The following is a 22,239-nucleotide window of genomic DNA, read 5'->3' on the forward strand; positions in this document are numbered from 1 at the left end:
CAGAAGAATGAGTTTTCTGAAAGAGAAAAGCCATGTCGCAGCTCTCCACACCTCTTTTCATCAAGTAGAAGGCGCACATTTTCTTTATCTGTTCTGGTCCACAATTTAAAGAATGTGGTCAGTGTAACAGAAAGACAGCTCATTCAAGCACCCTTGAGGAAAGAACCTTGAGTTTCTTTGGGCGCTTATTGCCCTGTTGTAAAGTTCTCAGGCCATAGGGTGCAAGTGCAGATTACATTTTCCATGAATAAAGGCAAAAAGCAAGAAACTGCATGCTCCAGGTGAGGCTCGAACTCACAACCTCGGCATTGCTCAACAGATACTGCCATATAAGTACCGCGCGCTGACCGATTGCGCCACTGGAGCACAGAAGCCATCAGGGAAATCCATCACCCATGTCTCCTTGGTTTCAAATAGGCCTTCAAGTGATCCGAAACCTAAAATCGTGCTTATCCCAGACAAAAGAGAATATTTTTTCTCTCATAGCAAGAAATGGTAGCATATAAGTACTCCTAGAAAAAAAAAAAACACCGCCAAATCCACTTGACTGGAGCTCAAGGACAGTATTTAAAAAATAAAAGTAGAACTTTTTTGAAAGAAAAAATGATATTGCAACTGCTATCGTGACGTGTTAGGGATATATTCATGCATGTTTGAAAAGTTACTAAATATCCACTGTAAAGCAAGAAGTGGCAGGTAATACCAAGTACCTTTGGATCAAGGTCCGTTTGTGGGTAAACCCAGATAAAACACAAGAGTTGTTAATACATTTGAAATGCCACTATCCAGCAACTGTGTTGAGCATTTTGATGCTCTATTTTTCAGAAAATCTGCCGATCCACGTCAGATTCTATTTCTGACTGCTTGCGGCAAGAAGACTTCTGAATGTGTCCCAAAGCAGTGGCTATCAGTGTGAATCTCAACAAATGCAACAACACCATGTCATATGAAGCAAAGGAAGCACACCTCTAAGGAGCGATTCTGATTGCTATTCGTATACATGTTGATACATCAGGAAAAACATTTCTGAAACTGGCACAAAAAGGACATAAAATGCCTTCCTGCAAATTAAGCTTACCAACGATACTTGTCAGGGTGGCTTTTTTGCTTGAAGATTTTAGGCCACCGGATTTGCATGCCACAATGGGATGTCTGGAGAATGTCGGAGAAAATGCAAAGCTCTTTCCTAATAAAAGCAGCGTTTCCTTTGTGGGGAGTTGAACATATTGTTTGGCAGAAACATTGCAGGAGATTTGGTTTTGGACAAGAGGACTTGTAGCCATCTTGCAGAAGTTTCCATTCAGTTGATAGCATGCTGCTGAACTAATCTGAGTTCTACTAGGAGAAGGCACGCATATTAATTAAGGCAACAGGAAAGGGAAGTCCTAAAGGTTTTATTCTAAAGCCTTGCTTTAGATGTGACTTGAAAGAGTCAAGCAAGATCTCAAACACCCCAGATGGGACTCGAACCCACAATCCCTGGCTTAGGAGGCCAGTGCCTTATCCATTAGGCCACTGGGGCTTTCGCTAAATGACAGCAAAGACTTTTTTTTTCTTTCAGAAGGCATCCGTTCTCTTACTTTACAAGGTAAGGGTGGCAAAATCTTTGTTTTTATTTTCCCTTGTAAACTTGCTACAGAATTGCAAGCGGTTTGAGCTACAAAGTCAGAAGAATGAGTTTTCTGAAAGAGAAAAGCCATGTCGCAGCTCTCCACACCTCTTTTCATCAAGTAGAAGGCGCACATTTTCTTTATCTGTTCTGGTCCACAATTTAAAGAATGTGGTCAGTGTAACAGAAAGACAGCTCATTCAAGCACCCTTGAGGAAAGAACCTTGAGTTTCTTTGGGCGCTTATTGCCCTGTTGTAAAGTTCTCAGGCCATAGGGTGCAAGTGCAGATTACATTTTCCATGAATAAAGGCAAAAAGCAAGAAACTGCATGCTCCAGGTGAGGCTCGAACTCACAACCTCGGCATTGCTCAACAGATACTGCCATATAAGTACCGCGCGCTGACCGATTGCGCCACTGGAGCACAGAAGCCATCAAGGAAATCCATCACCCATGTCTCCTTGGTTTCAAATAGGCCTTCAAGTGATCCGAAACCTAAAATCGTGCTTATCCCAGACAAAAGAGAATATTTTTTTCTCTCATAGCAAGAAATGGTAGCATATAAGTACTCCTAGAAAAAAAAAAAACACCGCCAAATCCACTTGACTGGAGCTCAAGGACAGTATTTAAAAAATAAAAGTAGAACTTTTTTGAAAGAAAAAATGATATTGCAACTGCTATCGTGACGTGTTAGGGATATATTCATGCATGTTTGAAAAGTTACTAAATATCCACTGTAAAGCAAGAAGTGGCAGGTAATACCAAGTACCTTTGGATCAAGGTCCGTTTGTGGGTAAACCCAGATAAAACACAAGAGTTGTTAATACATTTGAAATGCCACTATCCAGCAACTGTGTTGAGCATTTCGATGCTCTATTTTTCAGAAAATCTGCCGATCCACGTCAGATTCTATTTCTGACTGCTTGCGGCAAGAAGACTTCTGAATGTGTCCCAAAGCAGTGGCTATCAGTGTGAATCTCAACAAATGCAACAACACCATGTCATATGAAGCAAAGGAAGCACACCTCTAAGGAGCGATTCTGATTGCTATTCGTATACATGTTGATACATCAGGAAAAACATTTCTGAAACTGGCACAACAAGGACATAAAATGCCTTCCTGCAAATTAAGCTGACCAACGATACTTGTCAGGGTGGCTTTTTTGCTTGAAGATTTTAGGACACCGGATTTGCATGCCACAATGGGATGTCTGGAGAATGTCGGAGAAAATGCAAAGCTCTTTCCTAATAAAAGCAGCGTTTCCTTTGTGGGGAGTTGAACATATTGTTTGGCAGAAACATTGCAGGAGATTTGGTTTTGGACAAGAGGACTTGTAGCCATCTTGCAGAAGTTTCCATTCAGTTGATAGCATGCTGCTGAACTAATCTGAGTTCTACTAGGAGAAGGCATGCATATTAATTAAGGCAACAGGAAAGGGAAGTCCTAAAGGTTTTATTCTAAAGCCTTGCTTTAGATGTGACTTGAAAGAGTCAAGCAAGATCTCAAACACCCCAGATGGGACTCGAACCCACAATCCCTGGCTTAGGAGGCCAGTGCTTTCGCTAAATGACAGCAAAGACTTTTTTTTTCTTTCAGAAGGCATCCGTTCTCTTACTTTACAAGGTAAGGGTGGCAAAATCTTTGTTTTTATTTTCCCTTGTAAACTTGCTACAGAATTGCAAGCGGTTTGAGCTACAAAGTCAGAAGAATGAGTTTTCTGAAAGAGAAAAGCCATGTCGCAGCTCTCCACACCTCTTTTCATCAAGTAGAAGGCGCACATTTTCTTTATCTGTTCTGGTCCACAATTTAAAGAATGTGGTCAGTGTAACAGAAAGACAGCTCATTCAAGCACCCTTGAGGAAAGAACCTTGAGTTTCTTTGGGCGCTTATTGCCCTGTTGTAAAGTTCTCAGGCCATAGGGTGCAAGTGCAGATTACATTTTCCATGAATAAAGGCAAAAAGCAAGAAACTGCATGCTCCAGGTGAGGCTCGAACTCACAACCTCGGCATTGCTCAACAGATACTGCCATATAAGTACCGCGCGCTGACCGATTGCACCACTGGAGCACAGAAGCCATCAGGGAAATCCATCACCCATGTCTCCTTGGTTTCAAATAGGCCTTCAAGTGATCCGAAACCTAAAATCGTGCTTATCCCAGACAAAAGAGAATATTTTTTTCTCTCATAGCAAGAAATGGTAGCATATAAGTACTCCTAGAAAAAAAAAAAACACCGCCAAATCCACTTGACTGGAGCTCAAGGACAGTATTTAAAAAATAAAAGTAGAACTTTTTTGAAAGAAAAAATGATATTGCAACTGCTATCGTGACGTGTTAGGGATATATTCATGCATGTTTGAAAAGTTACTAAATATCCACTGTAAAGCAAGAAGTGGCAGGTAATACCAAGTACCTTTGGATCAAGGTCCGTTTGTGGATAAACCCAGATAAAACACAAGAGTTGTTAATACATTTGAAATGCCACTATCCAGCAACTGTGTTGAGCATTTCGATGCTCTATTTTTCAGAAAATCTGCCGATCCACGTCAGATTCTATTTCTGACTGCTTGCGGCAAGAAGACTTCTGAATGTGTCCCAAAGCAGTGGCTATCAGTGTGAATCTCAACAAATGCAACAACACCATGTCATATGAAGCAAAGGAAGCACACCTCTAAGGAGCGATTCTGATTGCTATTCGTATACATGTTGATACATCAGGAAAAACATTTCTGAAACTGGCACAACAAGGACATAAAATGGCTTCCTGCAAATTAAGCTGACCAACGATACTTGTCAGGGTGGCTTTTTTGCTTGAAGATTTTAGGCCACCGGATTTGCATGCCACAATGGGATGTCTGGAGAATGTCGGAGAAAATGCAAAGCTCTTTCCTAATAAAAGCAGCATTTCCTTTGTGGGGAGTTGAACATATTGTTTGGCAGAAACATTGCAGGAGATTTGGTTTTGGACAAGAGGACTTGTAGCCATCTTGCAGAAGTTTCCATTCAGTTGATAGCATGCTGCTGAACTAATTTGAGTTCTACTAGGAGAAGGCACACATATTAATTAAGGCAACAGGAAAGGGAAGTCCTAAAGGTTTTATTCTAAAGCCTTGCTTTAGATGTGACTTGAAAGAGTCAAGCAAGATCTCAAACACCCCAGATGGGACTCGAACCCACAATCCCTGGCTTAGGAGGCCAGTGCCTTATCCATTAGGCCACTGGGGCTTTCGCTAAATGACAGCAAAGACTTTTTTTTTCTTTCAGAAGGCATCCGTTCTCTTACTTTACAAGGTAAGGGTGGCAAAATCTTTGTTTTTATTTTCCCTTGTAAACTTGCTACAGAATTGCAAGCGGTTTGAGCTACAAAGTCAGAAGAATGAGTTTTCTGAAAGAGAAAAGCCATGTCGCAGCTCTCCACACCTCTTTTCATCAAGTAGAAGGCGCACATTTTCTTTATCTGTTCTGGTCCACAATTTAAAGAATGTGGTCAGTGTAACAGAAAGACAGCTCATTCAAGCACCCTTGAGGAAAGAACCTTGAGTTTCTTTGGGCGCTTATTGCCCTGTTGTAAAGTTGTCAGGCCATAGGGTGCAAGTGCAGATTACATTTTCCATGAATAAAGGCAAAAAGCAAGAAACTGCATGCTCCAGGTGAGGCTCGAACTCACAACCTCGGCATTGCTCAACAGATACTGCCATATAAGTACCGCGCGCTGACCGATTGCGCCACTGGAGCACAGAAGCCATCACGGAAATCCATCACCCATGTCTCCTTGGTTTCAAATAGGCCTTCAAGTGATCCGAAACCTAAAATCGTGCTTATCCCAGACAAAAGAGAATATTTTTTCTCTCATAGCAAGAAATGGTAGCATATAAGTACTCCTAGAAAAAAAAAAAACACCGCCAAATCCACTTGACTGGAGCTCAAGGACAGTATTTAAAAAATAAAAGTAGAACTTTTTTGAAAGAAAAAATGATATTGCAACTGCTATCGTGACGTGTTAGGGATATATTCATGCATGTTTGAAAAGTTACTAAATATCCACTGTAAAGCAAGAAGTGGCAGGTAATACCAAGTACCTTTGGATCAAGGTCCGTTTGTGGGTAAACCCAGATAAAACACAAGAGTTGTTAATACATTTGAAATGCCACTATCCAGCAACTGTGTTGAGCATTTTGATGCTCTATTTTTCAGAAAATCTGCCGATCCACGTCAGATTCTATTTCTGACTGCTTGCGGCAAGAAGACTTCTGAATGTGTCCCAAAGCAGTGGCTATCAGTGTGAATCTCAACAAATGCAACAACACCATGTCATATGAAGCAAAGGAAGCACACCTCTAAGGAGCGATTCTGATTGCTATTCGTATACATGTTGATACATCAGGAAAAACATTTCTGAAACTGGCACAAAAAGGACATAAAATGCCTTCCTGCAAATTAAGCTTACCAACGATACTTGTCAGGGTGGCTTTTTTGCTTGAAGATTTTAGGCCACCGGATTTGCATGCCACAATGGGATGTCTGGAGAATGTCGGAGAAAATGCAAAGCTCTTTCCTAATAAAAGCAGCGTTTCCTTTGTGGGGAGTTGAACATATTGTTTGGCAGAAACATTGCAGGAGATTTGGTTTTGGACAAGAGGACTTGTAGCCATCTTGCAGAAGTTTCCATTCAGTTGATAGCATGCTGCTGAACTAATCTGAGTTCTACTAGGAGAAGGCACGCATATTAATTAAGGCAACAGGAAAGGGAAGTCCTAAAGGTTTTATTCTAAAGCCTTGCTTTAGATGTGACTTGAAAGAGTCAAGCAAGATCTCAAACACCCCAGATGGGACTCGAACCCACAATCCCTGGCTTAGGAGGCCAGTGCCTTATCCATTAGGCCACTGGGGCTTTCGCTAAATGACAGCAAAGACTTTTTTTTTCTTTCAGAAGGCATCCGTTCTCTTACTTTACAAGGTAAGGGTGGCAAAATCTTTGTTTTTATTTTCCCTTGTAAACTTGCTACAGAATTGCAAGCGGTTTGAGCTACAAAGTCAGAAGAATGAGTTTTCTGAAAGAGAAAAGCCATGTCGCAGCTCTCCACACCTCTTTTCATCAAGTAGAAGGCGCACATTTTCTTTATCTGTTCTGGTCCACAATTTAAAGAATGTGGTCAGTGTAACAGAAAGACAGCTCATTCAAGCACCCTTGAGGAAAGAACCTTGAGTTTCTTTGGGCGCTTATTGCCCTGTTGTAAAGTTCTCAGGCCATAGGGTGCAAGTGCAGATTACATTTTCCATGAATAAAGGCAAAAAGCAAGAAACTGCATGCTCCAGGTGAGGCTCGAACTCACAACCTCGGCATTGCTCAACAGATACTGCCATATAAGTACCGCGCGCTGACCGATTGCGCCACTGGAGCACAGAAGCCATCAAGGAAATCCATCACCCATGTCTCCTTGGTTTCAAATAGGCCTTCAAGTGATCCGAAACCTAAAATCGTGCTTATCCCAGACAAAAGAGAATATTTTTTTCTCTCATAGCAAGAAATGGTAGCATATAAGTACTCCTAGAAAAAAAAAAAACACCGCCAAATCCACTTGACTGGAGCTCAAGGACAGTATTTAAAAAATAAAAGTAGAACTTTTTTGAAAGAAAAAATGATATTGCAACTGCTATCGTGACGTGTTAGGGATATATTCATGCATGTTTGAAAAGTTACTAAATATCCACTGTAAAGCAAGAAGTGGCAGGTAATACCAAGTACCTTTGGATCAAGGTCCGTTTGTGGGTAAACCCAGATAAAACACAAGAGTTGTTAATACATTTGAAATGCCACTATCCAGCAACTGTGTTGAGCATTTCGATGCTCTATTTTTCAGAAAATCTGCCGATCCACGTCAGATTCTATTTCTGACTGCTTGCGGCAAGAAGACTTCTGAATGTGTCCCAAAGCAGTGGCTATCAGTGTGAATCTCAACAAATGCAACAACACCATGTCATATGAAGCAAAGGAAGCACACCTCTAAGGAGCGATTCTGATTGCTATTCGTATACATGTTGATACATCAGGAAAAACATTTCTGAAACTGGCACAACAAGGACATAAAATGCCTTCCTGCAAATTAAGCTGACCAACGATACTTGTCAGGGTGGCTTTTTTGCTTGAAGATTTTAGGCCACCGGATTTGCATGCCACAATGGGATGTCTGGAGAATGTCGGAGAAAATGCAAAGCTCTTTCCTAATAAAAGCAGCGTTTCCTTTGTGGGGAGTTGAACATATTGTTTGGCAGAAACATTGCAGGAGATTTGGTTTTGGACAAGAGGACTTGTAGCCATCTTGCAGAAGTTTCCATTCAGTTGATAGCATGCTGCTGAACTAATCTGAGTTCTACTAGGAGAAGGCATGCATATTAATTAAGGCAACAGGAAAGGGAAGTCCTAAAGGTTTTATTCTAAAGCCTTGCTTTAGATGTGACTTGAAAGAGTCAAGCAAGATCTCAAACACCCCAGATGGGACTCGAACCCACAATCCCTGGCTTAGGAGGCCAGTGCCTTATCCATTAGGCCACTGGGGCTTTCGCTAAATGACAGCAAAGACTTTTTTTTTCTTTCAGAAGGCATCCGTTCTCTTACTTTACAAGGTAAGGGTGGCAAAATCTTTGTTTTTATTTTCCCTTGTAAACTTGCTACAGAATTGCAAGCGGTTTGAGCTACAAAGTCAGAAGAATGAGTTTTCTGAAAGAGAAAAGCCATGTCGCAGCTCTCCACACCTCTTTTCATCAAGTAGAAGGCGCACATTTTCTTTATCTGTTCTGGTCCACAATTTAAAGAATGTGGTCAGTGTAACAGAAAGACAGCTCATTCAAGCACCCTTGAGGAAAGAACCTTGAGTTTCTTTGGGCGCTTATTGCCCTGTTGTAAAGTTCTCAGGCCATAGGGTGCAAGTGCAGATTACATTTTCCATGAATAAAGGCAAAAAGCAAGAAACTGCATGCTCCAGGTGAGGCTCGAACTCACAACCTCGGCATTGCTCAACAGATACTGCCATATAAGTACCGCGCGCTGACCGATTGCGCCACTGGAGCACAGAAGCCATCACGGAAATCCATCACCCATGTCTCCTTGGTTTCAAATAGGCCTTCAAGTGATCCGAAACCTAAAATCGTGCTTATCCCAGACAAAAGAGAATATTTTTTCTCTCATAGCAAGAAATGGTAGCATATAAGTACTCCTAGAAAAAAAAAAAACACCGCCAAATCCACTTGACTGGAGCTCAAGGACAGTATTTAAAAAATAAAAGTAGAACTTTTTTGAAAGAAAAAATGATATTGCAACTGCTATCGTGACGTGTTAGGGATATATTCATGCATGTTTGAAAAGTTACTAAATATCCACTGTAAAGCAAGAAGTGGCAGGTAATACCAAGTACCTTTGGATCAAGGTCCGTTTGTGGGTAAACCCAGATAAAACACAAGAGTTGTTAATACATTTGAAATGCCACTATCCAGCAACTGTGTTGAGCATTTTGATGCTCTATTTTTCAGAAAATCTGCCGATCCACGTCAGATTCTATTTCTGACTGCTTGCGGCAAGAAGACTTCTGAATGTGTCCCAAAGCAGTGGCTATCAGTGTGAATCTCAACAAATGCAACAACACCATGTCATATGAAGCAAAGGAAGCACACCTCTAAGGAGCGATTCTGATTGCTATTCGTATACATGTTGATACATCAGGAAAAACATTTCTGAAACTGGCACAACAAGGACATAAAATGCCTTCCTGCAAATTAAGCTGACCAACGATACTTGTCAGGGTGGCTTTTTTGCTTGAAGATTTTAGGCCACCGGATTTGCATGCCACAATGGGATGTCTGGAGAATGTCGGAGAAAATGCAAAGCTCTTTCCTAATAAAAGCAGCGTTTCCTTTGTGGGGAGTTGAACATATTGTTTGGCAGAAACATTGCAGGAGATTTGGTTTTGGACAAGAGGACTTGTAGCCATCTTGCAGAAGTTTCCATTCAGTTGATAGCATGCTGCTGAACTAATCTGAGTTCTACTAGGAGAAGGCACACATATTAATTAAGGCAACAGGAAAGGGAAGTCCTAAAGGTTTTATTCTAAAGCCTTGCTTTAGATGTGACTTGAAAGAGTCAAGCAAGATCTCAAACACCCCAGATGGGACTCGAACCCACAATCCCTGGCTTAGGAGGCCAGTGCCTTATCCATTAGGCCACTGGGGCTTTCGCTAAATGACAGCAAAGACTTTTTTTTTCTTTCAGAAGGCATCCGTTCTCTTACTTTACAAGGTAAGGGTGGCAAAATCTTTGTTTTTATTTTCCCTTGTAAACTTGCTACAGAATTGCAAGCGGTTTGAGCTACAAAGTCAGAAGAATGAGTTTTCTGAAAGAGAAAAGCCATGTCGCAGCTCTCCACACCTCTTTTCATCAAGTAGAAGGCGCACATTTTCTTTATCTGTTCTGGTCCACAATTTAAAGAATGTGGTCAGTGTAACAGAAAGACAGCTCATTCAAGCACCCTTGAGGAAAGAACCTTGAGTTTCTTTGGGCGCTTATTGCCCTGTTGTAAAGTTCTCAGGCCATAGGGTGCAAGTGCAGATTACATTTTCCATGAATAAAGGCAAAAAGCAAGAAACTGCATGCTCCAGGTGAGGCTCGAACTCACAACCTCGGCATTGCTCAACAGATACTGCCATATAAGTACCGCGCGCTGACCGATTGCACCACTGGAGCACAGAAGCCATCAGGGAAATCCATCACCCATGTCTCCTTGGTTTCAAATAGGCCTTCAAGTGATCCGAAACCTAAAATCGTGCTTATCCCAGACAAAAGAGAATATTTTTTTCTCTCATAGCAAGAAATGGTAGCATATAAGTACTCCTAGAAAAAAAAAAAACACCGCCAAATCCACTTGACTGGAGCTCAAGGACAGTATTTAAAAAATAAAAGTAGAACTTTTTTGAAAGAAAAAATGATATTGCAACTGCTATCGTGACGTGTTAGGGATATATTCATGCATGTTTGAAAAGTTACTAAATATCCACTGTAAAGCAAGAAGTGGCAGGTAATACCAAGTACCTTTGGATCAAGGTCCGTTTGTGGATAAACCCAGATAAAACACAAGAGTTGTTAATACATTTGAAATGCCACTATCCAGCAACTGTGTTGAGCATTTCGATGCTCTATTTTTCAGAAAATCTGCCGATCCACGTCAGATTCTATTTCTGACTGCTTGCGGCAAGAAGACTTCTGAATGTGTCCCAAAGCAGTGGCTATCAGTGTGAATCTCAACAAATGCAACAACACCATGTCATATGAAGCAAAGGAAGCACACCTCTAAGGAGCGATTCTGATTGCTATTCGTATACATGTTGATACATCAGGAAAAACATTTCTGAAACTGGCACAACAAGGACATAAAATGGCTTCCTGCAAATTAAGCTGACCAACGATACTTGTCAGGGTGGCTTTTTTGCTTGAAGATTTTAGGCCACCGGATTTGCATGCCACAATGGGATGTCTGGAGAATGTCGGAGAAAATGCAAAGCTCTTTCCTAATAAAAGCAGCATTTCCTTTGTGGGGAGTTGAACATATTGTTTGGCAGAAACATTGCAGGAGATTTGGTTTTGGACAAGAGGACTTGTAGCCATCTTGCAGAAGTTTCCATTCAGTTGATAGCATGCTGCTGAACTAATTTGAGTTCTACTAGGAGAAGGCACACATATTAATTAAGGCAACAGGAAAGGGAAGTCCTAAAGGTTTTATTCTAAAGCCTTGCTTTAGATGTGACTTGAAAGAGTCAAGCAAGATCTCAAACACCCCAGATGGGACTCGAACCCACAATCCCTGGCTTAGGAGGCCAGTGCCTTATCCATTAGGCCACTGGGGCTTTCGCTAAATGACAGCAAAGACTTTTTTTTTCTTTCAGAAGGCATCCGTTCTCTTACTTTACAAGGTAAGGGTGGCAAAATCTTTGTTTTTATTTTCCCTTGTAAACTTGCTACAGAATTGCAAGCGGTTTGAGCTACAAAGTCAGAAGAATGAGTTTTCTGAAAGAGAAAAGCCATGTCGCAGCTCTCCACACCTCTTTTCATCAAGTAGAAGGCGCACATTTTCTTTATCTGTTCTGGTCCACAATTTAAAGAATGTGGTCAGTGTAACAGAAAGACAGCTCATTCAAGCACCCTTGAGGAAAGAACCTTGAGTTTCTTTGGGCGCTTATTGCCCTGTTGTAAAGTTCTCAGGCCATAGGGTGCAAGTGCAGATTACATTTTCCATGAATAAAGGCAAAAAGCAAGAAACTGCATGCTCCAGGTGAGGCTCGAACTCACAACCTCGGCATTGCTCAACAGATACTGCCATATAAGTACCGCGCGCTGACCGATTGCGCCACTGGAGCACAGAAGCCATCAGGGAAATCCATCACCCATGTCTCCTTGGTTTCAAATAGGCCTTCAAGTGATCCGAAACCTAAAATCGTGCTTATCCCAGACAAAAGAGAATATTTTTTCTCTCATAGCAAGAAATGGTAGCATATAAGTACTCCTAGAAAAAAAAAAAACACCGCCAAATCCACTTGACTGGAGCTCAAGGACAGTATTTAAAAAATAAAAGTAGAACTTTTTTGAAAGAAAAAATGATATTGCAACTGCTATCGTGACGTGTTAGGGATATATTCATGCATGTTTGAAAAGTTACTAAATATCCACTGTAAAGCAAGAAGTGGCAGGTAATACCAAGTACCTTTGGATCAAGGTCCGTTTGTGGGTAAACCCAGATAAAACACAAGAGTTGTTAATACATTTGAAATGCCACTATCCAGCAACTGTGTTGAGCATTTTGATGCTCTATTTTTCAGAAAATCTGCCGATCCACGTCAGATTCTATTTCTGACTGCTTGCGGCAAGAAGACTTCTGAATGTGTCCCAAAGCAGTGGCTATCAGTGTGAATCTCAACAAATGCAACAACACCATGTCATATGAAGCAAAGGAAGCACACCTCTAAGGAGCGATTCTGATTGCTATTCGTATACATGTTGATACATCAGGAAAAACATTTCTGAAACTGGCACAAAAAGGACATAAAATGCCTTCCTGCAAATTAAGCTTACCAACGATACTTGTCAGGGTGGCTTTTTTGCTTGAAGATTTTAGGCCACCGGATTTGCATGCCACAATGGGATGTCTGGAGAATGTCGGAGAAAATGCAAAGCTCTTTCCTAATAAAAGCAGCGTTTCCTTTGTGGGGAGTTGAACATATTGTTTGGCAGAAACATTGCAGGAGATTTGGTTTTGGACAAGAGGACTTGTAGCCATCTTGCAGAAGTTTCCATTCAGTTGATAGCATGCTGCTGAACTAATCTGAGTTCTACTAGGAGAAGGCACGCATATTAATTAAGGCAACAGGAAAGGGAAGTCCTAAAGGTTTTATTCTAAAGCCTTGCTTTAGATGTGACTTGAAAGAGTCAAGCAAGATCTCAAACACCCCAGATGGGACTCGAACCCACAATCCCTGGCTTAGGAGGCCAGTGCCTTATCCATTAGGCCACTGGGGCTTTCGCTAAATGACAGCAAAGACTTTTTTTTTCTTTCAGAAGGCATCCGTTCTCTTACTTTACAAGGTAAGGGTGGCAAAATCTTTGTTTTTATTTTCCCTTGTAAACTTGCTACAGAATTGCAAGCGGTTTGAGCTACAAAGTCAGAAGAATGAGTTTTCTGAAAGAGAAAAGCCATGTCGCAGCTCTCCACACCTCTTTTCATCAAGTAGAAGGCGCACATTTTCTTTATCTGTTCTGGTCCACAATTTAAAGAATGTGGTCAGTGTAACAGAAAGACAGCTCATTCAAGCACCCTTGAGGAAAGAACCTTGAGTTTCTTTGGGCGCTTATTGCCCTGTTGTAAAGTTCTCAGGCCATAGGGTGCAAGTGCAGATTACATTTTCCATGAATAAAGGCAAAAAGCAAGAAACTGCATGCTCCAGGTGAGGCTCGAACTCACAACCTCGGCATTGCTCAACAGATACTGCCATATAAGTACCGCGCGCTGACCGATTGCGCCACTGGAGCACAGAAGCCATCAAGGAAATCCATCACCCATGTCTCCTTGGTTTCAAATAGGCCTTCAAGTGATCCGAAACCTAAAATCGTGCTTATCCCAGACAAAAGAGAATATTTTTTTCTCTCATAGCAAGAAATGGTAGCATATAAGTACTCCTAGAAAAAAAAAAAACACCGCCAAATCCACTTGACTGGAGCTCAAGGACAGTATTTAAAAAATAAAAGTAGAACTTTTTTGAAAGAAAAAATGATATTGCAACTGCTATCGTGACGTGTTAGGGATATATTCATGCATGTTTGAAAAGTTACTAAATATCCACTGTAAAGCAAGAAGTGGCAGGTAATACCAAGTACCTTTGGATCAAGGTCCGTTTGTGGGTAAACCCAGATAAAACACAAGAGTTGTTAATACATTTGAAATGCCACTATCCAGCAACTGTGTTGAGCATTTCGATGCTCTATTTTTCAGAAAATCTGCCGATCCACATCAGATTCTATTTCTGACTGCTTGCGGCAAGAAGACTTCTGAATGTGTCCCAAAGCAGTGGCTATCAGTGTGAATCTCAACAAATGCAACAACACCATGTCATATGAAGCAAAGGAAGCACACCTCTAAGGAGCGATTCTGATTGCTATTCGTATACATGTTGATACATCAGGAAAAACATTTCTGAAACTGGCACAACAAGGACATAAAATGCCTTCCTGCAAATTAAGCTGACCAACGATACTTGTCAGGGTGGCTTTTTTGCTTGAAGATTTTAGGCCACCGGATTTGCATGCCACAATGGGATGTCTGGAGAATGTCGGAGAAAATGCAAAGCTCTTTCCTAATAAAAGCAGCGTTTCCTTTGTGGGGAGTTGAACATATTGTTTGGCAGAAACATTGCAGGAGATTTGGTTTTGGACAAGAGGACTTGTAGCCATCTTGCAGAAGTTTCCATTCAGTTGATAGCATGCTGCTGAACTAATCTGAGTTCTACTAGGAGAAGGCATGCATATTAATTAAGGCAACAGGAAAGGGAAGTCCTAAAGGTTTTATTCTAAAGCCTTGCTTTAGATGTGACTTGAAAGAGTCAAGCAAGATCTCAAACACCCCAGATGGGACTCGAACCCACAATCCCTGGCTTAGGAGGCCAGTGCCTTATCCATTAGGCCACTGGGGCTTTCGCTAAATGACAGCAAAGACTTTTTTTTTCTTTCAGAAGGCATCCGTTCTCTTACTTTACAAGGTAAGGGTGGCAAAATCTTTGTTTTTATTTTCCCTTGTAAACTTGCTACAGAATTGCAAGCGGTTTGAGCTACAAAGTCAGAAGAATGAGTTTTCTGAAAGAGAAAAGCCATGTCGCAGCTCTCCACACCTCTTTTCATCAAGTAGAAGGCGCACATTTTCTTTATCTGTTCTGGTCCACAATTTAAAGAATGTGGTCAGTGTAACAGAAAGACAGCTCATTCAAGCACCCTTGAGGAAAGAACCTTGAGTTTCTTTGGGCGCTTATTGCCCTGTTGTAAAGTTCTCAGGCCATAGGGTGCAAGTGCAGATTACATTTTCCATGAATAAAGGCAAAAAGCAAGAAACTGCATGCTCCAGGTGAGGCTCGAACTCACAACCTCGGCATTGCTCAACAGATACTGCCATATAAGTACCGCGCGCTGACCGATTGCGCCACTGGAGCACAGAAGCCATCACGGAAATCCATCACCCATGTCTCCTTGGTTTCAAATAGGCCTTCAAGTGATCCGAAACCTAAAATCGTGCTTATCCCAGACAAAAGAGAATATTTTTTCTCTCATAGCAAGAAATGGTAGCATATAAGTACTCCTAGAAAAAAAAAAAACACCGCCAAATCCACTTGACTGGAGCTCAAGGACAGTATTTAAAAAATAAAAGTAGAACTTTTTTGAAAGAAAAAATGATATTGCAACTGCTATCGTGACGTGTTAGGGATATATTCATGCATGTTTGAAAAGTTACTAAATATCCACTGTAAAGCAAGAAGTGGCAGGTAATACCAAGTACCTTTGGATCAAGGTCCGTTTGTGGGTAAACCCAGATAAAACACAAGAGTTGTTAATACATTTGAAATGCCACTATCCAGCAACTGTGTTGAGCATTTTGATGCTCTATTTTTCAGAAAATCTGCCGATCCACGTCAGATTCTATTTCTGACTGCTTGCGGCAAGAAGACTTCTGAATGTGTCCCAAAGCAGTGGCTATCAGTGTGAATCTCAACAAATGCAACAACACCATGTCATATGAAGCAAAGGAAGCACACCTCTAAGGAGCGATTCTGATTGCTATTCGTATACATGTTGATACATCAGGAAAAACATTTCTGAAACTGGCACAACAAGGACATAAAATGCCTTCCTGCAAATTAAGCTGACCAACGATACTTGTCAGGGTGGCTTTTTTGCTTGAAGATTTTAGGCCACCGGATTTGCATGCCACAATGGGATGTCTGGAGAATGTCGGAGAAAATGCAAAGCTCTTTCCTAATAAAAGCAGCGTTTCCTTTGTGGGGAGTTGAACATATTGTTTGGCAGAAACATTGCAGGAGATTTGGTTTTGGACAAGAGGACTTGTAGCCATCTTGCAGAAGTTTCCATTCAGTTGATAGCATGCTGCTGAACTAATCTGAGTTCTACTAGGAGAAGGCACACATATTAATTAAGGCAACAGGAAAGGGAAGTCCTAAAGGTTTTATTCTAAAGCCTTGCTTTAGATGTGACTTGAAAGAGTCAAGCAAGATCTCAAACACCCCAGATGGGACTCGAACCCACAATCCCTGGCTTAGGAGGCCAGTGCCTTATCCATTAGGCCACTGGGGCTTTCGCTAAATGACAGCAAAGACTTTTTTTTTCTTTCAGAAGGCATCCGTTCTCTTACTTTACAAGGTAAGGGTGGCAAAATCTTTGTTTTTATTTTCCCTTGTAAACTTGCTACAGAATTGCAAGCGGTTTGAGCTACAAAGTCAGAAGAATGAGTTTTCTGAAAGAGAAAAGCCATGTCGCAGCTCTCCACACCTCTTTTCATCAAGTAGAAGGCGCACATTTTCTTTATCTGTTCTGGTCCACAATTTAAAGAATGTGGTCAGTGTAACAGAAAGACAGCTCATTCAAGCACCCTTGAGGAAAGAACCTTGAGTTTCTTTGGGCGCTTATTGCCCTGTTGTAAAGTTCTCAGGCCATAGGGTGCAAGTGCAGATTACATTTTCCATGAATAAAGGCAAAAAGCAAGAAACTGCATGCTCCAGGTGAGGCTCGAACTCACAACCTCGGCATTGCTCAACAGATACTGCCATATAAGTACCGCACGCTGACCGATTGCGCCACTGGAGCACAGAAGCCATCACGGAAATCCATCACCCATGTCTCCTTGGTTTCAAATAGGCCTTCAAGTGATCCGAAACCTAAAATCGTGCTTATCCCAGACAAAAGAGAATATTTTTTCTCTCATAGCAAGAAATGGTAGCATATAAGTACTCCTAGAAAAAAAAAAAACACCGCCAAATCCACTTGACTGGAGCTCAAGGACAGTATTTAAAAAATAAAAGTAGAACTTTTTTGAAAGAAAAAATGATATTGCAACTGCTATCGTGACGTGTTAGGGATATATTCATGCATGTTTGAAAAGTTACTAAATATCCACTGTAAAGCAAGAAGTGGCAGGTAATACCAAGTACCTTTGGATCAAGGTCCGTTTGTGGGTAAACCCAGATAAAACACAAGAGTTGTTAATACATTTGAAATGCCACTATCCAGCAACTGTGTTGAGCATTTTGATGCTCTATTTTTCAGAAAATCTGCCGATCCACGTCAGATTCTATTTCTGACTGCTTGCGGCAAGAAGACTTCTGAATGTGTCCCAAAGCAGTGGCTATCAGTGTGAATCTCAACAAATGCAACAACACCATGTCATATGAAGCAAAGGAAGCACACCTCTAAGGAGCGATTCTGATTGCTATTCGTATACATGTTGATACATCAGGAAAAACATTTCTGAAACTGGCACAAAAAGGACATAAAATGCCTTCCTGCAAATTAAGCTTACCAACGATACTTGTCAGGGTGGCTTTTTTGCTTGAAGATTTTAGGCCACCGGATTTGCATGCCACAATGGGATGTCTGGAGAATGTCGGAGAAAATGCAAAGCTCTTTCCTAATAAAAGCAGCGTTTCCTTTGTGGGGAGTTGAACATATTGTTTGGCAGAAACATTGCAGGAGATTTGGTTTTGGACAAGAGGACTTGTAGCCATCTTGCAGAAGTTTCCATTCAGTTGATAGCATGCTGCTGAACTAATCTGAGTTCTACTAGGAGAAGGCACGCATATTAATTAAGGCAACAGGAAAGGGAAGTCCTAAAGGTTTTATTCTAAAGCCTTGCTTTAGATGTGACTTGAAAGAGTCAAGCAAGATCTCAAACACCCCAGATGGGACTCGAACCCACAATCCCTGGCTTAGGAGGCCAGTGCCTTATCCATTAGGCCACTGGGGCTTTCGCTAGATGACAGCTAAGACTTTTTTTTTCTTTCAGAAGGCATCCGTTCTCTTACTTTACAAGGTAAGGGTGGCAAAATCTTTGTTTTTATTTTCCCTTGTAAACTTGCTACAGAATTGCAAGCGGTTTGAGCTACAAAGTCAGAAGAATGAGTTTTCTGAAAGAGAAAAGCCATGTCGCAGCTCTCCACACCTCTTTTCATCAAGTAGAAGGCGCACATTTTCTTTATCTGTTCTGGTCCACAATTTAAAGAATGTGGTCAGTGTAACAGAAAGACAGCTCATTCAAGCACCCTTGAGGAAAGAACCTTGAGTTTCTTTGGGCGCTTATTGCCCTGTTGTAAAGTTCTCAGGCCATAGGGTGCAAGTGCAGATTACATTTTCCATGAATAAAGGCAAAAAGCAAGAAACTGCATGCTCCAGGTGAGGCTCGAACTCACAACCTCGGCATTGCTCAACAGATACTGCCATATAAGTACCGCGCGCTGACCGATTGCGCCACTGGAGCACAGAAGCCATCAAGGAAATCCATCACCCATGTCTCCTTGGTTTCAAATAGGCCTTCAAGTGATCCGAAACCTAAAATCGTGCTTATCCCAGACAAAAGAGAATATTTTTTTCTCTCATAGCAAGAAATGGTAGCATATAAGTACTCCTAGAAAAAAAAAAAACACCGCCAAATCCACTTGACTGGAGCTCAAGGACAGTATTTAAAAAATAAAAGTAGAACTTTTTTGAAAGAAAAAATGATATTGCAACTGCTATCGTGACGTGTTAGGGATATATTCATGCATGTTTGAAAAGTTACTAAATATCCACTGTAAAGCAAGAAGTGGCAGGTAATACCAAGTACCTTTGGATCAAGGTCCGTTTGTGGGTAAACCCAGATAAAACACAAGAGTTGTTAATACATTTGAAATGCCACTATCCAGCAACTGTGTTGAGCATTTCGATGCTCTATTTTTCAGAAAATCTGCCGATCCACGTCAGATTCTATTTCTGACTGCTTGCGGCAAGAAGACTTCTGAATGTGTCCCAAAGCAGTGGCTATCAGTGTGAATCTCAACAAATGCAACAACACCATGTCATATGAAGCAAAGGAAGCACACCTCTAAGGAGCGATTCTGATTGCTATTCGTATACATGTTGATACATCAGGAAAAACATTTCTGAAACTGGCACAAAAAGGACATAAAATGCCTTCCTGCAAATTAAGCTGACCAACGATACTTGTCAGGGTGGCTTTTTTGCTTGAAGATTTTAGGCCACCGGATTTGCATGAGAGTAAAAGTATTCTCGCGCCTACCAATGTGTCCTAAAACTAGTGGGGTTGCAGCAAAACACCGGCAGGGGTATACACCCTCCCCAGATTAAGTGATAGTGATTAAGAAATGGTGTTGTGCTCCGACTACTTAGATCTAATTAAATTAACATGTACTCAAGTGACAACCAAAACAGAAATAAACTAAAATGTGAAACTGCATGTTTAAATAAGCTCAGACAATGTGCATAAATATTAAAGTGCAATAAACCAGGTCACATTGTGCGCTTGACAAAAAACTTGATATGAAAAATCCTCTATAGATGACAGTGAGATGATATTAAGTATATATCCAAATATATAAATGATATGAAAAAAAAAATAAAAAAAAAAAAAAAAAAAAAAAAAATAAAAAAAAAAAAAAAAAAAAAAAAAAAAACACAACTGAGTGTCGTTATAAAAGTGCAAAACAGATCAAAGAATACACAAAATACTAATAATCCATGTGTAGTGTATCACGTGTCTGAACAAAATACTAATAGTCCATAAGCAGTGAAATGTGTGTTTGAGCAAAAATTCCAAAAACAAAAATAAGGTGAACTATAGTTATATGGAGAGCATATATATGGAGAGTGTTTTTTTTTTTTTTTTTTTTTTTTTTTATTTTTTTTTTTTATTTTTTTTTTTATTTTTTTTTTTCATATCATTTATATATTTGGATATATACTTAATATCATCTCACTGTCATCTATAGAGGATTTTTCATATCAAGTTTTTTGTCAAGCGCACAATGTGACCTGGTTTATTGCACTTTAATATTTATGCACATTGTCTGAGCTTATTTAAACATGCAGTTTCACATTTTAGTTTATTTCTGTTTTGGTTGTCACTTGAGTACATGTTAATTTAATTAGATCTAAGTAGTCGGAGCGCAACACCATTTCTTAATCACTATCACCGGATTTGCATGCCACAATGGGATGTCTGGAGAATGTCGGAGAAAATGCAAAGCTCTTTCCTAATAAAAGCAGCGTTTCCTTTGTGGGGAGTTGAACATATTGTTTGGCAGAAACATTGCAGGAGATTTGGTTTTGGACAAGAGGACTTGTAGCCATCTTGCAGAAGTTTCCATTCAGTTGATAGCATGCTGCTGAACTAATCTGAGTTCTACTAGGAGAAGGCACACATATTAATTAAGGCAACAGGAAAGGGAAGTCCTAAAGGTTTTATTCTAAAGCCTTGCTTTAGATGTGACTTGAAAGAGTCAAGCAAGATCTCAAACACCCCAGATGGGACTCGAACCCACAATCCCTGGCTTAGGAGGCCAGTGCCTTATCCATTAGGCCACTGGGGCTTTCGCTAAATGACAGCAAAGACTTTTTTTTTCTTTCAGAAGGCATCCGTTCTCTTACTTTACAAGGTAAGGGTGGCAAAATCTTTGTTTTTATTTTCCCTTGTAAACTTGCTACAGAATTGCAAGCGGTTTGAGCTACAAAGTCAGAAGAATGAGTTTTCTGAAAGAGAAAAGCCATGTCGCAGCTCTCCACACCTCTTTTCATCAAGTAGAAGGCGCACATTTTCTTTATCTGTTCTGGTCCACAATTTAAAGAATGTGGTCAGTGTAACAGAAAGACAGCTCATTCAAGCACCCTTGAGGAAAGAAACTTGAGTTTCTTTGGGCGCTTATTGCCCTGTTGTAAAGTTCTCAGGCCATAGGGTGCAAGTGCAGATTACATTTTCCATGAATAAAGGCAAAAAGCAAGAAACTGCATGCTCCAGGTGAGGCTCGAACTCACAACCTCGGCATTGCTCAACAGATACTGCCATATAAGTACCGCGCGCTGACCGATCGCGCCACTGGAGCACAGAAGCCATCAAGGAAATCCATCACCCATGTCTCCTTGGTTTCAAATAGGCCTTCAAGTGATCCGAAACCTAAAATCGTGCTTATCCCAGACAAAAGAGAATATTTTTTCTCTCATAGCAAGAAATGGTAGCATATAAGTACTCCTAGAAAAAAAAAAAACACCGCCAAATCCACTTGACTGGAGCTCAAGGACAGTATTTAAAAAATAAAAGTAGAACTTTTTTGAAAGAAAAAATGATATTGCAACTGCTATCGTGACGTGTTAGGGATATATTCATGCATGTTTGAAAAGTTACTAAATATCCACTGTAAAGCAAGAAGTGGCAGGTAATACCAAGTACCTTTGGATCAAGGTCCGTTTGTGGGTAAACCCAGATAAAACACAAGAGTTGTTAATACATTTGAAATGCCACTATCCAGCAACTGTGTTGAGCATTTTGATGCTCTATTTTTCAGAAAATCTGCCGATCCACGTCAGATTCTATTTCTGACTGCTTGCGGCAAGAAGACTTCTGAATGTGTCCCAAAGCAGTGGCTATCAGTGTGAATCTCAACAAATGCAACAACACCATGTCATATGAAGCAAAGGAAGCACACCTCTAAGGAGCGATTCTGATTGCTATTCGTATACATGTTGATACATCAGGAAAAACATTTCTGAAACTGGCACAAAAAGGACATAAAATGCCTTCCTGCAAATTAAGCTTACCAACGATACTTGTCAGGGTGGCTTTTTTGCTTGAAGATTTTAGGCCACCGGATTTGCATGCCACAATGGGATGTCTGGAGAATGTCGGAGAAAATGCAAAGCTCTTTCCTAATAAAAGCAGCGTTTCCTTTGTGGGGAGTTGAACATATTGTTTGGCAGAAACATTGCAGGAGATTTGGTTTTGGACAAGAGGACTTGTAGCCATCTTGCAGAAGTTTCCATTCAGTTGATAGCAT

At 40.7% G+C, this 22,239-nt stretch overlaps 21 non-coding genes across 21 annotated transcripts; all 21 read right to left on the minus strand.

Annotated features, from left to right (window-relative positions):
- Nucleotides 1-273: 273 nt before the first annotated feature.
- TRNAI-UAU (transfer RNA isoleucine (anticodon UAU)) lies at nt 274-366 on the minus strand. The gene is given in 2 exon segments: nt 274-309; nt 329-366. It is a non-coding gene; the product is annotated as a tRNA-Ile (tRNA).
- A 1,083-nt stretch (nt 367-1,449) lies between these two features.
- TRNAR-CCU (transfer RNA arginine (anticodon CCU)) lies at nt 1,450-1,522 on the minus strand. The gene has a single exon. It is a non-coding gene; the product is annotated as a tRNA-Arg (tRNA).
- A 417-nt stretch (nt 1,523-1,939) lies between these two features.
- Nucleotides 1,940-2,032, minus strand: TRNAI-UAU (transfer RNA isoleucine (anticodon UAU)). Its single transcript is given in 2 exon segments — nt 1,940-1,975; nt 1,995-2,032. It is a non-coding gene; the product is annotated as a tRNA-Ile (tRNA).
- A 2,728-nt stretch (nt 2,033-4,760) lies between these two features.
- On the minus strand, nt 4,761-4,833 carry TRNAR-CCU (transfer RNA arginine (anticodon CCU)). The gene has a single exon. It is a non-coding gene; the product is annotated as a tRNA-Arg (tRNA).
- A 417-nt stretch (nt 4,834-5,250) lies between these two features.
- TRNAI-UAU (transfer RNA isoleucine (anticodon UAU)) lies at nt 5,251-5,343 on the minus strand. Its single transcript is given in 2 exon segments — nt 5,251-5,286; nt 5,306-5,343. It is a non-coding gene; the product is annotated as a tRNA-Ile (tRNA).
- Nucleotides 5,344-6,426: 1,083 nt separating this feature from the next.
- On the minus strand, nt 6,427-6,499 carry TRNAR-CCU (transfer RNA arginine (anticodon CCU)). The gene has a single exon. It is a non-coding gene; the product is annotated as a tRNA-Arg (tRNA).
- A 417-nt stretch (nt 6,500-6,916) lies between these two features.
- On the minus strand, nt 6,917-7,009 carry TRNAI-UAU (transfer RNA isoleucine (anticodon UAU)). The gene is given in 2 exon segments: nt 6,917-6,952; nt 6,972-7,009. It is a non-coding gene; the product is annotated as a tRNA-Ile (tRNA).
- A 1,084-nt stretch (nt 7,010-8,093) lies between these two features.
- TRNAR-CCU (transfer RNA arginine (anticodon CCU)) lies at nt 8,094-8,166 on the minus strand. Its single transcript has one exon. It is a non-coding gene; the product is annotated as a tRNA-Arg (tRNA).
- Nucleotides 8,167-8,583: 417 nt separating this feature from the next.
- Nucleotides 8,584-8,676, minus strand: TRNAI-UAU (transfer RNA isoleucine (anticodon UAU)). The gene is given in 2 exon segments: nt 8,584-8,619; nt 8,639-8,676. It is a non-coding gene; the product is annotated as a tRNA-Ile (tRNA).
- Nucleotides 8,677-9,759: 1,083 nt separating this feature from the next.
- Nucleotides 9,760-9,832, minus strand: TRNAR-CCU (transfer RNA arginine (anticodon CCU)). The gene has a single exon. It is a non-coding gene; the product is annotated as a tRNA-Arg (tRNA).
- Nucleotides 9,833-11,426: 1,594 nt separating this feature from the next.
- TRNAR-CCU (transfer RNA arginine (anticodon CCU)) lies at nt 11,427-11,499 on the minus strand. Its single transcript has one exon. It is a non-coding gene; the product is annotated as a tRNA-Arg (tRNA).
- A 417-nt stretch (nt 11,500-11,916) lies between these two features.
- TRNAI-UAU (transfer RNA isoleucine (anticodon UAU)) lies at nt 11,917-12,009 on the minus strand. Its single transcript is given in 2 exon segments — nt 11,917-11,952; nt 11,972-12,009. It is a non-coding gene; the product is annotated as a tRNA-Ile (tRNA).
- A 1,083-nt stretch (nt 12,010-13,092) lies between these two features.
- TRNAR-CCU (transfer RNA arginine (anticodon CCU)) lies at nt 13,093-13,165 on the minus strand. Its single transcript has one exon. It is a non-coding gene; the product is annotated as a tRNA-Arg (tRNA).
- Nucleotides 13,166-13,582: 417 nt separating this feature from the next.
- On the minus strand, nt 13,583-13,675 carry TRNAI-UAU (transfer RNA isoleucine (anticodon UAU)). The gene is given in 2 exon segments: nt 13,583-13,618; nt 13,638-13,675. It is a non-coding gene; the product is annotated as a tRNA-Ile (tRNA).
- A 1,084-nt stretch (nt 13,676-14,759) lies between these two features.
- Nucleotides 14,760-14,832, minus strand: TRNAR-CCU (transfer RNA arginine (anticodon CCU)). The gene has a single exon. It is a non-coding gene; the product is annotated as a tRNA-Arg (tRNA).
- Nucleotides 14,833-15,249: 417 nt separating this feature from the next.
- TRNAI-UAU (transfer RNA isoleucine (anticodon UAU)) lies at nt 15,250-15,342 on the minus strand. The gene is given in 2 exon segments: nt 15,250-15,285; nt 15,305-15,342. It is a non-coding gene; the product is annotated as a tRNA-Ile (tRNA).
- A 1,083-nt stretch (nt 15,343-16,425) lies between these two features.
- TRNAR-CCU (transfer RNA arginine (anticodon CCU)) lies at nt 16,426-16,498 on the minus strand. The gene has a single exon. It is a non-coding gene; the product is annotated as a tRNA-Arg (tRNA).
- Nucleotides 16,499-16,915: 417 nt separating this feature from the next.
- Nucleotides 16,916-17,008, minus strand: TRNAI-UAU (transfer RNA isoleucine (anticodon UAU)). The gene is given in 2 exon segments: nt 16,916-16,951; nt 16,971-17,008. It is a non-coding gene; the product is annotated as a tRNA-Ile (tRNA).
- Nucleotides 17,009-18,091: 1,083 nt separating this feature from the next.
- TRNAR-CCU (transfer RNA arginine (anticodon CCU)) lies at nt 18,092-18,164 on the minus strand. Its single transcript has one exon. It is a non-coding gene; the product is annotated as a tRNA-Arg (tRNA).
- A 417-nt stretch (nt 18,165-18,581) lies between these two features.
- TRNAI-UAU (transfer RNA isoleucine (anticodon UAU)) lies at nt 18,582-18,674 on the minus strand. The gene is given in 2 exon segments: nt 18,582-18,617; nt 18,637-18,674. It is a non-coding gene; the product is annotated as a tRNA-Ile (tRNA).
- Nucleotides 18,675-20,708: 2,034 nt separating this feature from the next.
- On the minus strand, nt 20,709-20,781 carry TRNAR-CCU (transfer RNA arginine (anticodon CCU)). Its single transcript has one exon. It is a non-coding gene; the product is annotated as a tRNA-Arg (tRNA).
- Nucleotides 20,782-22,239: the final 1,458 nt, after the last annotated feature.

The sequence above is a fragment of the Lithobates pipiens genome, unplaced genomic scaffold (assembly GCF_037356315.1).
Source record: "Lithobates pipiens isolate NorthernLeopardFrog02 unplaced genomic scaffold, aLitPip1_a1.2 Scaffold_8, whole genome shotgun sequence".
Taxonomy (NCBI): domain Eukaryota; kingdom Metazoa; phylum Chordata; class Amphibia; order Anura; family Ranidae; genus Lithobates; species Lithobates pipiens.